This window comes from Ceratosolen solmsi, unplaced genomic scaffold, assembly GCF_000503995.2.
Source record: "Ceratosolen solmsi marchali unplaced genomic scaffold, CerSol_1.0 scaffold61, whole genome shotgun sequence".
Classification (NCBI taxonomy): Eukaryota; Metazoa; Arthropoda; class Insecta; order Hymenoptera; family Agaonidae; genus Ceratosolen; species Ceratosolen solmsi.
This window is the reverse complement of record NW_011948435.1, coordinates 1,918,808-1,934,705: the sequence shown is the minus strand read 5'-3', so window position 1 is coordinate 1,934,705 and position 15,898 is coordinate 1,918,808. Positions and strand designations below refer to the sequence as shown.

At 29.7% G+C, this 15,898-nt stretch overlaps 1 non-coding gene across 1 annotated transcript; it reads left to right on the top strand.

Moving 5' to 3' along the window:
• Positions 1 to 2,060: 2,060 nt before the first annotated feature.
• On the top strand, positions 2,061 to 2,133 carry TRNAK-CUU (transfer RNA lysine (anticodon CUU)). Its single transcript has one exon. It is a non-coding gene; the product is annotated as a tRNA-Lys (tRNA).
• The last annotated feature ends 13,765 nt before the right edge of the window (positions 2,134 to 15,898 follow it).

Here is a 15,898-nt window from a genome sequence, read left to right as displayed (position 1 = left end):
GTTCTCATTGGCCAATAGCGGCGGTGCCTGCGTCCATGGAAAATTACCAGCTCGCAACGCGCCGACGTGCTCGGTGTTATCCATATGGAACGGTGCAGCGGGCATGGGGGGCAGGGAGCGGGAACGGACTCGGAAGAAATGCCGTTTCTTCACCGACGGCTTAAGTGCGCCGTCACAACGGCCCTCGAGCACGTTCCAACGCGTTTTCTACCCTTATTTTATTGGCCCTTGCAATTTGTGCGAATTGCCGTGGGACATTGGGCGTTGACTGAGCGGATTAAAGTCCCTTTGAGTGTTAGGTTTATTGGCAAAAGGAAGAAGTGCGACGGTCCGTTATTATTAACTAAGCCGCCAACGACACTCCCGAGCATTGTTGTGAAAGGAGCTTTACCCTCGAAACCCACATGCAATGTCGCATAAAATGCGCTCTTACGACTGTTTATATATGCATATCTATCTATATATATATATGTATATATATATATATATATATATATATAAGCTCGCGCGCATACGCAAACACACACACACTCCTGTACAATTAAGCTGCATGCGAGAATAAATTAATTTGTTACTCAATTCGGTTATTTTCTAGGCTCGTAAAGCGTTATTTCATATTAAATATTTCGTTTACACAAAATAAGAAATAAAGGAAATAACTGCGTGATAAATTCGTAATAATTGCAGGTCAGTAAAGTAAAGAAATAATGAAAAATTTGATAAGTAGGATCGGTAATCGAGACTTATTTTTCAGCCGCAGTACAGCGCGAGCGCGCGCATGCATCCATAACTTATGTATGCGTAGTTAACAATAATAGCGAATTGTCTGAAAAATATTCCATTATTATCGGATTAACAATGATAGAGGTATGACGTGGCAGCCATGTTGGATAATCTTATAGCGGATCATCTTTTACCGTTCCCCGTGCAGATAAGAAAGAAAAAAATGAACGATCGATAAAGTCGCGCATGTTGTTTCTGTCGGTTATTGTTTTCCGGATTCCTGGATCGACCTATTATATTAATATTATCGTTCGTTTAGCCATTTGAACGATGTGCCAGTGTCTTTGCAAAAGCAAAACTTTTAAAGAAATTAAATTTAAAACGATAATTCCTTAGATTACTGCATTATTGATAGATGTCGCTACTTATTTGATGATGGGGAGTTCGAGAGTTTTGATAAAAATTTAAAGTCAATATAGACAATTGGATATTACAAAAGCAATTAGCGCTCTATACTACTTTTACATTTAAATAAAATAAAATAATCAACATTAAAAAAAAAAAATTAATTTCATCGCTAAAAAGTATTTTATAACTTTTCATTTATCCATATATCCTTACATACATATACGTTTAAATAAATATTTATTAAGATAAAAGAAAGACTTCATTCAGTGCCCGGACAAAGGTCCAATTAATTTTTTCGAAAATACAATTAGTTATATAAGTGCGTAAGGGTGCGCGCGTGTGAGTGCATTGCACACGCATGTCAAGCCAAGTATTCGAGAATGCGTGCTAGATCTTATCTTCCTCCATCTTTTCGTTCACTTGGCAAATAAGTCGGCTTAGTTCAGTCCTCCGACAAATGTTCCATTTAAAACTGATTTGTTTAAGATTGAATTATAACCCATCGCTTTTATTTTACGTTAAATGACAAGATTTATGTTATTTATGTTATTACTTGCCTTATAGAATTAAGAATACTTAACATTATTGTGCAGGCTCAATTCAAAAAATAACAAACAACAAACCTTACTTTTCATTATTTCTTTTCAATAATTGCATAATATATTATAACAATAACAATAATTGTAATTCATTAGCAATACATTTCTGATCAACATTTTATAATAAATTTATTACAACTGTAGTTTCGAGACATTCATAATATTCATTAACAATATTATTATTCATACAATTTTTATTATCCTAAATAATGTATAAAAAAATCTTTTCAATATTTATAGTTTTGTTTACATTTATGTAAATGAATCATAATTTATGATATCGAATTAGAATATACGATTTATACTATTTTAAATATTAGAATCACAATTGCCCGGCTAGCTCAGTCGGTAGAGCATGAGACTCTTAATCTCAGGGTCGTGGGTTCGAGCCCCACGTTGGGCGTCTTTTTTTTTTTTTCATCCATATTTTATGGTAACAATAATAAATTACATATCAATCAATAGTTATTATTATTATTGTCGTAATTAACATTTTTTTAAATTAAAAATATAAATACGTGATAATGTAACTAAATAATTTTCTATATTTACCAAAAAACTATATCATTGTATATGAAAGAACAATATATATAAAATTTTATATATTAAAAGATGTAAAAATTTGAGGAAATATATTATATCAGTGAATTAAGTAAATATTCTGTAAGTATTTACTTGAAAAAGTAGTTAGTTCTTCACTTCATTTTAATTAAATAATGAATTGATTAAGTATGATTAAAACTATCATACAAGCCACAAATGAATAAAAAGTTAAAATCATTTCATTATGGACATAAAATCTTTTATGTATTATTTATAGGCTAAAATCATATAAATAAAAAAAACTGCTTCATCTATAGTTGGCTTAAATATTAAAATAATAAAAATAATAATAACAATAACAATAACAATAATAATAACAACAACAAAAATAATAATAATAATAATAATAATAATAATAATAATAATAATAATAATAATAATTGAAGACGTCTAGTGTTAGTAGCACAGAGTTATATAAAAGTTAATCAAATGCGAGAAAATAAGAGAATGAATTAACCCATAATTATTATGTAAAAAATAAATACTCAGATACTTTATTGGAAAACTATTCATATGTATAACATTGAATTTATTTTTAATTTACATCTATACGTACAACTATACGTATTATTAATATTTATATGAGTAATATTATTCAATTGTATTAACAAAAAATACTTATCGAATCGCTGATAAAAGTATGAGCTCGACAAGCTAATCTTATTTTTGTATAAATATCAAAATCCAGATAAGAAAAAGCGATAATATAAGAATCTGGCTGCTAATAATTTGACAGTAATCATAAATTAGATCAACCAGGTTATTACTTTCACGATAAGTAATGTGCTATGATATGGAAATGAAAACGAAAAAAAAAAAAAAATTTTATGATATCAATTGAAATAGTATAATAGTACGAGTTAAATACATATTTCTAAATCAAAACAGTCATATAAGAAAAAAAAAAAAAGAAAAAAAAAAAAAATTAAACAAAATGCTTTATAATGAAGAAATTTTCTAAATATTAAATGAGATTGTTGAGCCGTTATGCCTTGACAATTCTAGCAAGAATAGTATAGAAAGATTGATTTTCTTATTGAATTCACGATGACTGGTTTTGATGTTTCAGGAACAATAGGTACCTTCTACGTGCTTCTTATTTACAAAAAAAAAAAAAAAAAATAAAAAAAACCTAACATGTCGCATTACATCCATATCAGTGCATTAAAATTTGATTATACACCACAAATGCGTATGATACGTATGAATTTTTAGTTTTCATAATTTTCACGAATTCGTAAATACGTAAAAAAAATAGGCTAAAAATACTGAAATTAAAAATGAAATAATATTCTATATAATGTATAAATAATTTGCAACTATATTATTTATATTTATATACCATAACAATGCACCGTCCAGAAATATGATTATAAATAATTTTTCTCAACTTTCACAAATAACCTAGCAAATAAATCAATTTTTCATTTAAAGCGTCATTCCATATAAACTCACGGCATGGCAATTTATTCGAAAGATGTTTGTGCTTGTAATCTATTTTTACTCGAACACAGTGAATGAACATCGATTCCAAGGGCCTACTCGTTTAAAACCAATGATTCAGCGTTTATTTATTATGATGCTTTTACAATGCTCACGTTTGCATGTAAATGCTCGTATGATTTTGGAGATGTACGCGTTCGTGTATTGTGATTGTGATGAAAGTTATTCGTCAAGCTTTCGCGGTCTGTCAATGCATGACGTCATCAATGTAAGTCCAAGTTTTATCTCAATTTTTAGTTTGATTTTTTTTGTTTGTTTTGTTTTGTTCAACTAATAGAAAATATATGTATATGTAAATACATTAAAATTAAAACAATAAAATTTTCATAATGATTTTTATTGTGTATAATTCGGGATGTTATTTCATTTTAATTTGCATTTATAATTAAATTTCAGTCAGTACTCCATGATTAACGAGGTTCGACTGAAATTGTCGTAACAACTTTTTATGAAACTTTTAGCTTTTTTTCTTTTCTTTTTTTTCTTCTTTTTTTTTTTTTGTTTGTTTGTTTATCAATAATTGATCGCATTACCTTCGTTTTTCAAGAAACCTAATTAATTCATATAATTAGCTGTTCGAAATAATAAGGATATTAATTTTTGTAAAAATAATATAGATTTAAGAAAGGAAATATTTTGCTAGAAGTTTCCTAGTCTGATTACATTTTCGGGCTCCACTTTGTTATAAATAATACAATGGCATCTTAGAAACGTATTATTCCATTTGACATTTTCCGCATATTTTTATAACTATTTAATTAATTTGCGAATTAATGTTTATATATAATACATATTAGTATGCGTGTACATATTATTTTGGTCTAACAATATATATATATATATATATATATTGCGACGCTTTTAACTGCACATTCACAGTGCACTCATAGACGCATATATACACAAAATATGAAGATAAATGCAATAATAGAATAAAGTATTTTAAACGGATGTAGTTCAATGGACTCAGTGTTCAATTGAAAATACATAGGAAAATGTTTCGGTTGTCGATAAAAAATAGTAAATTGAAAAATACAAACAAAGAGCTATTAATCCTAAACAAGTTACGTCAGATTAGATACAAACAATCGGTAATCTTCGATTGCGCTTAAGAGAGAATAATGTCACTAACGGGTCGACGACTTCTTTGCAGAATTCTTACTGCCTCTGTCGCAACGACTTTTTCCACTTTATTTTCCAATTTTTCCTTATATTAAATATGGTACGGATCCGATATGTGACACAAGAGAACAGATTATTAATGCTAAGAACTGCTTAAAAATATAATACACGTCGATGAAAATGCATAATGACGATACACTCTCTATACAAAGTAGTCAAAGTAATCAATTTTCTTGTCAAATACCAACCAACGACTTTGAACGTTTACTTTTATATTTTTATACGAACGAACAAATTCTGTTTAAGAAACAAACGGAATTTAATTATTTTATGATAAATTTCTTTTTTATTAATATTAATAACAGTTCTACGTCCAACGAGCCTTTAATTCTATCTTAAATTCCATATTAATTCTATATTAAAAATTATTTTATCAAAATACAAATAAATATATATGTACGTAGGTTTAATTTTAATAAAGAACGCGTACAATGAGAATTACAAAAATGTATTTATTTATATTGTTATCATTTATTGCTAATAATAATAATAATAATAATAATAATAATAATAATAATAATAATAATAATAATAATAATAATAATAATAATAATAACAACAACAACAACGACGACGACGACGACGACAACAATATAACTTGTTACTAAAGTATGGAAATTAACAATGATATAAGCGAAAACTCTTAGCTAAATAAGCATTTGAAAAAATGATCTATTTTATATTATCCTTTTTTTCATCAATATATTTCAATTCAAAATTAATCAATGAATTATCCTTTTCGAATTTCCTCTTTACAAGCACACTACAGCTCCAAATTTGCCCAAAATTAGCCAGCAAAATTAGACAAAATAAATTTCACTAAATATTGGTTTTTTTAATGGTTTGTAAATTACAGAAAGAAATAAATACAAGAAGATAACAGGAAAATAGGTAAACTATAAGTTTGGAACTTGTAACAATTAGTTTGTAATATTAAGTTAAAATAAAAGAGACATCGCAATATTTTAACGAATACACATGTAAAATGAATGAGACATTGTCAAGGAGATTTATGTTACCAGGCTTTATTATGCAATGTGAGGTAGTCATGATGGATTAAATATTAAAATCTTCAATATCCAACGAAATACAAAGAATCCTGAAATATTTATTTGTATCGCATATTATTAAAATTAGAATATCAAGATTATTCATTGTATTTTATATTTGCTTTTATGTGTTGTATTAATTTAAATAGTTGCATTTTTCAATAATAAGTATTTAAATTTATTAGTATAAGGCTTAGAATTATTTCTTCAAATAAAAAATCATTCGTTTCCATTTAAATGTTTCTCGATAATTAATTTAGTAAGAAAATCGTTTTAACAAAATTCTTTTATACGCTATTTGTCTATTTTATAAAAATATTTTATCACAATTTACTTTATTCTTTATGTCAAGAATTGTATAACGAATTGAAAACTTTATGGGTTAAAATTTCATTTAAAAATGTCATTTATATATTATTGTAAATTAATACATTTATACATATTTTCTTGAAAAATTACAATTTAATAATGTATCGTATATCGTGTCACTGAAAATTTTGTTCCAAATAAGCTTGATTTAGACACTTACTTAAACATCCTGAAATTTCGATTCGTTAAACTGTAAAAATATAAGATTATAAATTTAAATTAAAACGTATAAGAATGTTGAAAACATGTAAGAAACAAATAAGTACCTCATTATCCATTAGGAAATACTTTGCAACAAATTGTTGATTATCCATAAGATTAGATATGTTTAAATAATAAATTGAAATTCCTTAAACATTAATACATATTATATCTTATTAAAATAGCAATTAATCATTAAGGTTTTCTTTTATTTTCTTTAATAGAAACTTAAATTATATGGTACTAAATATTATAATTATCCAACTTAAATTTCAATTTTACTTTTGCATTATTAGTTTGCTTTAATCGTTTTTTTTTCTATTCTTTTTGTTTTCTTTCTAATAAAGCATAAAGCATTTATAATTGTATTTAATGCTCAAACGATAATTCGAAAGCTTTATGAAATCAAAATAATTTAAAACACTTGTATAAACATTTTTATTTTAATCTTAAAGTATATTGAATGATTGTTAAAGTCATTAAAAAATATTAATCAATGCTAGATGAAATTAAATACGCCTTTCCGCGTTAATGCCTTTCATTGCCAATAGAGAAAAGCAAAATTTACATTTTTTCACAATACCCAAAATTTTTCTCTACATGTGCGCGTTGAAAAGTCTATTTAACAGTAAATTCCTGGTAGTACAAAATAAAAATGCATGAATCGATCGATCCATCAATCAACGACATTTCAACTCTCAAAAGGCCTACGGCTTGTCTTCTTAATCGGATTAAACGACGCACAAAGGCGTTTTCGGAACTGACAAGCAGCAAGCTGCAGCCGCTGTACATTACTCTCAGATCTTCCTCTTATGTTAGATCTAAGTAAATCGAATGCAACAACGATTGAGCTCGAGCCAATAAAGGAAGATGAATTGTCATCCTGAATCGTAACTACTCAAGATATCCTGAGAAATGCATTCACAATATTAGTCATTCCAATAGGCAGTGTTTATTAGTGTTCGGTAAGATAAGCTTCGTGGTGGATAAGTCGTATGTGCCACATCGACACGAACTCGATTATCGAACCCGATGAGCGACCGTCCATTTATCTCCGAAAACTGCAGCTCCCAGGGACCGAAAGTAAGTGGCTAAGTCGATAAATTGAATAATAAGTATTAGCTTCTTATCTCTATTTTCACGGCGACTTTCACCGACTCACTCTGTTTGCCATTTGGCTAATTTAAAGAATTTTTAAGTCCCCGCGTCGAGTGCCACAACGCCTTTCTCTACCATCATTATTATTATCGGTGATGTCTATCGAAGATGCAACCTTTCCTCCTCCTCCTCCGAGGGGCTGATTTTGATGCTGCCTACGCCCGTCCTTTCACCGCGTCATCGGTGATGATTTTTCGTTCGCGCGCGCGCTCATGGTCACATCATTGGGCGCTCGCGAAGACTTTTTATCTATTAGCTCTCGTTTATAAGTGATTACCGCCTCGTTGCTATATTACTGCGCAGCACTCGCTCGATTATCCGCCGACCTTCAAATTATTTCGCATTTCATGAGTTTTGTGACGATTTGCGTGTGGCATTGGTGTAAGAGAGCCGGAGTAATTTAGCCGCTACCAGACAATCTTTCGCCGAGAACATTTTTCCCGCTCTCGCTTATAATGCCAAAAAATCGTAATTAATCAGCGTCCGTGTCGTCACGAAATTGTATTTTGCATATTGATATAGTGCTCGAGCAGGATTCATGAAATTTGTATGTGATGAATAAGGATTTTGTTTGCCTCGCGTGCGATTGTTAACGCGATCGAAGACCGTTCGAGTATTTAAGTTGTCCTTATTTGAGTGGTGGCGCCATTTTGACAGTCATCCGCAAATTTATCGTCATGGCTCTAGTCCAGACAATAAGCTTCGAATTAATTATGGCATCAATGGTAAAGTATGGCATCATCAAAGAAACTGACCAACTTGCTCTCGCTGCCCGATAAAACGTCATTTTAACGCTGTTGGCCGGCACGGAGAAGATTTCCTCACGGCACCCACGATTACCGAAATCTTCTCATATTTTAGATAAAGAAACGGTTACAGAATTTTTCGTTGGAGCATTAAAGTAAGTGATAAATTCATTGTCATTCGATGTAGGAAAGTATAAGGTAGAGTTATTGTTAAGCATTTATTTTAATATTCACATGAGCCTTCCTCGACAAGAAGATGAATTTAACAATACTTATTTGCATGCTCGAATAACATTAGAATTATGTATTATTTCGGGAAACATACATAAATCACAATTTAACGATATTTAGTGACAGTTTGACGTTTAAAATTCCACTCGTGTACGCTGTTTTTATATTTAAAGTAATCAATAAACAATGCATAAATCTTGTTTTCAGCAATTTACTAACTTTAGATCGCTCGATGCAATTTCTCGAACTTCAAAGTATTTTATTATTTGCATTAATTCGATAAGAGTGTAAACGAAACATTTGAATTCACAGAGCACATAAAAAAAAATGTGCTTGTAGCATTGAATTTTCTAGCGAGAACATCGTAACAGCAAGAGTCAATGATTGTCGGAGTCGATGTTTTCGTAAAAATTATACTTCTTATTTGTAATTGTTGGATCAGTGTCAGCCGATTTAAAAATAATTTAAGCTTACATATTGCATAAGAAATGGACACGATAATCGAATGCGAATTAATTTATCTTATGCACTGTCGTTGCAACATTACATTTTATTACTAATTTTACAATACTCCTCGTCATTAGATTATCTGTTCTTTCAGAGACTCCGTTTAATGGAAATTTATTTTTCATTTTCATTTCAAATACTAGAATTTTCTCGTAACGTCAATGTATACACCTCACCATATCCAGGAGCCGTATTGCCTGTCAATCATAAAATATTCCGTTTTGACCGTGGCAAGCGCGCACATATAATAACCGACAATATCGGACATGTAACGAGTGTTCGTACGTCATTACTCTTTGGTAAGCCCCGCGTGAATTCCTTAATTTTCCTTAATCGGCCTTTAGCGACTTTTATTTTCTATTCGATTTTGTAATATTTAATAGATCGTCGTATTACTTTGGAAAAATAAAAAATTATATCATCATAACATTTAATAATGTGCAAAAGTGTAATTGAACTTAGAACTTTGCGGCTCAAATTAATCAATAGTCTGCAAATCTTTCAAAGATATATTACTAAATTTTACTATCAATATATGTATAATTTATTTAATGCCATTCAAGAGTTTATTATGGTGTAATAAAAAATTTTGCCCCTTCTATGCTTACATGCTAAACGAAATGATCATGAAAACTGATATATCAAATAAGAAACTCTTAAACTTTAAAAGTCATGTAATTGCGAGGATTCGTAAAAGTGTTAACAATACTTTTTATTGGGCTAATTATGTTTATAATATGTCTTAAGTACCAATCATAATATCAAGTATTAAAGTACGAATTCAATAATATCCAGCGTGTTAGCATACGGATTAAAAAATTAAGCCAAAGCTTAATTATTTGACGTAGTAAAACTTTGTAAAGTAGATTCAACGCGCTTTCGTAAAAGCACACATCTCGTTATATAATGTAAAAGATACTACAAAGAGATTTTAAGAGCAAAATCATCTAAGAATAGATATGTATTTTTATTTTCTTCAAAATGAACGGAGAACAAAGACGTTAAATTTCATTTCAAAGTTTCGTGAAATGTTTTATTATCGTTGAGGAAGGGGGAGGTGTGTGTGTGTGTGGGGGGGGGGGAATATACACTTTATCTCAGCACGGAACTCTTCTCTTCCATTCAAAACCCACCATCTTTCGCTCAATTTATATTTAAGCTATAAAATTCCTTTTCTTGATGCAGAAAAAGAATACCACAGTTATGCTCACCCATTGCCATTATTATTAATCATGATTATAATATACTGAATCTGCTAGGAATTTTAACGGACTTTATTCGGAAAAAGTTGCTAACGGTAAAACGATGTCATTTCGAGACTTTTATTTGTCACATGAAAAACGTAACCTCGAAATTACTAGATAATTGCATATAAAATACTTTCAAACATTTATCATGTACTAAGCGAGATCTCTCTCGTTTTGCGCTCTTATGGCATTTTTCATTTTTATTGTTTTCATAAATTTTTATCGTTCAATGTCCTAAGCATTAATATTTAATATTTTTCTGACATAACATTTAATCCCATTTTATTTAATCATCATAAACATTGCTAAATATTTTGTTTATCTTATTATATTTATAGATTTGTTTGTAGTATTTAAAAAATAAATGGTACTCAATAAATAAAACATATAATTTGGCTGATTGCGCATGTCTAATCTAACGAATTGCAATCACATTCAAGATAAACGACGATTCATTGAAGATAGCTCGTTTTGTAAATGGAAAATCTCTGCGGGACATCGAACGCTAATATTTGTCGTTAAAAGTACTTTAATTTTAAATTTGTTCGAAATTCGGTTTAACAGAGATTCGAGCCGCGCCTCGCAATCACACTTATCTCTTATCGTGACTTTCTCAATAAATCATCGGTATTGAATGAACACCAGGTGAATTTTGCCATTCAGGTATTTCCTTACAGTTGGAAAATTCGCAACCGATCCAGTGGTGATGGTGGTTGGGCAACACCACTGCGGCATCTGTATCTCGACCCCTCTAGTCCAGCATAGATTCTACTTGCTCGTCATCTTCAATTCGAGTCGACTCTCTCTCTCTCTCTCTCTCTCTCGCTCTCTCTATCTCTCTCTTCCTCATCTTCAATGGATTAATTTATTGTCTAATGCCACGGATGGCAATTTTACGGTACGAATAATTCTGCATTGGTCCTGAGAAGTCGGGTCGAGCTGCTGTTGATTTTATGGAGTATTAATTACGAGCGCAGCCCGAACCCTACGCGACATCTTGGAATAAAAATTTGCCTTTATTGGACAGACCGGCATTCCAAGAATTAATGATATATTTGTCTCTTGAGAAATCATGTGTATAATCGGTCAAAGTACTTGCTGAAAAAAGATTCGACGGCGCTAGGATGAAAGGCAACATGAATTTAGAACCGGTTGGCTGAATTACAGGTACGCGAGTTGCATAAAGCAATTGGAAAAAAGATCGTTCCGTTAATTAAATATAAAATATTATTTGATGTTATAAATATGACGATGTACAAAATATTTTAACGCACTCACTTAACCATACGTATACTCGCGTACACATGCGTACGCGTGCACGCGCGCCCACATTAAAAGTTTTTGCCATTTAAACGTCTACACCGACGTCGGTCGGACACATTGGAATCAAGGAATGTTTCATTGCTATGAAGGAACGATATAAATATTTTAAAAGATTATAAAATTTAATGCGAAATTCGGATCTTTAGAAATATGCAAAGTATTTTTTATCCTGAGCATATACATGAGGCTTGATCCATGATTTTCAAAATTTGAATGACATAACGATACATTGTTAAAAACAGATAATCGTAAATTCTTCTCGACACTACAATACTGCAATGGAATTATGAGAAATTATTTTTTACGACATTTTTCGTATACATCCATAATCCGTAATTACAACTTTATAATCGCTTATCGTCATTTACATTATTGCTTGCATAAAATGTAAAATATGCCTTTGTATTTTTCAATGTTATGTTACATCACTTGATTATGTTCAATGAATTGTACGGTCGCACGTACAATAACATCTAAAAGTTGATAAGTATTTAATCATAGACTTTAGATTATAAAATTATGAAAATTTGTTTACATATTCAAATACATAGAAATAAATATTATATTTGGTTAATGCGCATTAATTTAGCGTGCAAACAACGCGTTACAGTTTAAAAACAAATAATTTTAATTGGCTAGACATGCCAATAGAAAATGTCTTATTTCAATAATTTCTAGGGCTGTAGGACACGGCGTTATAAATAAAAATTAATTAATAATATAGAATAATTAAAGATTTAAACAGGTAGCATGAAAAATCTAATACTATGGCTCATGGCTTATATAAATGCGGTGCGCATTTGGTTCACACCTTACAAAATATTTTTAGCCTTCGTGCACAAATGCATTGTAATTATAACAGTGATTAGTATGTGTCGGAAGTAGCTTGAAATAAATTAAGTTCTAAAGTTTTTTTGTCCGCACACATGACGACGAATAGAGATAGTAGAGAAATAATTTTTCAGAGTATTTGCATTTTTCTCGTTCGTTGGTGTATTATGTTTTCTCAGTTTCTCGATAATTAAGACTTACAAATAAATAAAAGCTACAGTGTATCGAATCTGATTTAATGTTAAAAATGAGCACCAATTAGAATTATAAGATATCATAGTTGTATATCTCTAAAAGCAAGGTCATCGATCGAATTTGAAACGAGGAGCTAATAAATAGGAATAAATAATATTAATTAACAATAATATTTAACTTATTAATGTCAGTATCTTCTGCGCATTCAACGCTTTACATTAATATTACGCTCGAATGATTCAACCATATCATTAAACCTAGCCACATAAGATTTATTGATTTTCCAATCACGACGTAGACATTATTTCTCTCTTCGTTCATCACGATTATTCTAAGCCTTACTTACCATACAGATACTTACTTCCTACCTATCTAATTAAGCATCTTTCCTGGTCTTCAAAAAGTAGATTTTACATTTAACTTCTCATCACTCGTCTCTACCTGTACTGACTGATATTTACATCGTTCGTTCTATTATTCATCGAAACTTTTGCAATTTCAATAAAATACCGAGTGAAAATCTCATACACTTGAAATACTTTATATTTGAGGTGTAATAATAATGCTTCATTTCATGAAAAATAAGAATTTTAAACATTCTTTGTTTTTGATACAAATACGATAAATATATTCTTGCAATGGCTAGATATCACTTGTTATCTTTTAAATTTAAACATCGTAATTAACGATAGTATCGTCTTACAAATCTAAATCTATTTTTGGTCTCGGTGGATTAAGGTGGGATTTCTCAGAATTCGTTCGATGTAATTTATGAAAGACTGGTAGAGTTTTTAAATAGTTAAAAATTGATTTGGACAATCTTGAATAAGTCCACATGGATCAGGAAAAAACTGAAACTGCATACTAAAAATACTTCGACACTTCTCCTTCACTAAAAATATAATAAATAGCCTCCATCCAAAGTATTTTTAAAAATGGATTCTCCATGTAGTCTTATTGCGCAACATATAAAAAGACGAGTTTAAAAATAAAAATTGTGGATATGGTCTAAACTATTGTTTTACACAATAAAAATCGTCGATAATAGCTATAACGTTTAATTACAATGTTATAGAATAACTGTGTTTAAACGTAGGAATATGTTTACGATAAAATCATGCATATTCCTATAGTTTATCGAAACGTTAGAACCTTATTTAATGTTAAAATCATCTAACAATTCACTTTAGTTTATCTAAAAATTCAAATAATTATTTCAATATACGTGTGTTTATGTATATATGTGCGTTGTGTGTAAATATCTGTACGACATTATCACTGCAATGTTTAAAAATGATTGTATGATCAGTGCCTATTTGCAGAATGTTTGCATTTTCATAAAAAATGAAGATATATTAACAATTATCTTGTACAATTTTAGTTTTTCCCGAAGACCGTAGCAATATAATATTAAAAAAAAAGCATAAGTCCTGCTCGAAAAGATTTCTTACTTAATCATCATTTTACAAAGCTAAACTTATAATTCAATGTTAATTTAAGTTTTATGTAGAATATTGCGCATTAAAACCAAACTCTCAACAATATTTTTCCATATAATTTCAATATAATTTCCTAAAATTATACAATTTTCAATAATTATAACAATATAATTTTAATAAATCAACAATTATTAAAATATACACGATTTGATAATATTCCTGTTTTTACATATACTTAACACGTACGTGCAATTTGTTTTTATATAGTGATTTGAAAAAAAAAAAAAAAAAAAACTGCTTCAAAGTATAGGAAAAAAAAAAATATATATATATTTCTATAGATTTAAAAAAATATAACAAACTTGTTTCTATATACAATAATTCTGAGAAAAAAAAACCTTTTTTAATACATATATTTTCAAAGCATTTCAAATATGCATTATAAAGTACTCTTTAAGTTCTTGTTACTGTATCGTTTGTGAATAATTTACATGTAATAATCGTCAAAACATATAATGCAAAAAGATAGCTTGAAACGAGATACTTTTCGAGTTATATAGAAATGTGAAGAAAAGAAAGTATCTATAAAGAATTCCTAAGGTTTGATGTTTTGGGAATATAATTATTAATGACATTAAATGACGACAATTATAATAACAACATAAACAACAACAATAATAATACAGAAAAAAAAAAAAAAAAAAAAAAAAAAAAAAAAAAAATGTAGAAATTAAATATGAACAATCTTGGTACGTAAAAATGTCTAATATTATTTAACAAAACTTGGTTTATGTTTTAGATTTAAATGCGCAGTTCATACAGACAATGCTTTGTCTTTTTTTTTCTTCTTTTTATCAATGATATTTTCTTGTCGAGAAAGACATGCATATCGTTAATATCATATGTTGGAACAAATTGAACTTAACAATAATTAATAGCGCTAACGAAAAGAAATACTTAAACACTTGTACGGAATTACAGTTAAATGGCCGTTTACAAACCGACTTTTGGGAAGCCTTTAAGGTAAAATTGCAAACTTAGGTATTACGACCAATGCTTTTCATTTAATTAATCGCAGCACACGAACGAATTAAGGTTCGGCATCAAATAAAACGAAATACTTTTTTAAATAATAGGCGGTTGTTGCTGAATATTTAGTAGGGCAGATAACATCGTAAAATTTGACATAATACTGTTTTAATAATGCGTGAATAATTGTTTGAAGGCTATACGGTGCATTTCAAACGTGCTTATAAAAATTCAATGGGCTAACTACATACGGTAATTAATTGTTTTCATCAAAGGACCGGTTTTAAATGTCTCCATTTAACCCAATGTTTCGACACTAAATGGGACTGTTTAACCTCTCCAACTTAACTCGTCATCGCCACCTTTGTTTCTCGGCGACCTTTCACGATCCGCGCGTGCCCCATCATTTTGTAGCGCAATTGATTGTACGCGAGTAATAAGATTAATCGCTCCTCGCACGCTGCCACCGCCACCACCATCGCCACCACCATCGCCACCATTAAGTCGATCGAAGTAAGCGAAGAATCGAGTGAAATTTATCGATAGAGTTTATAA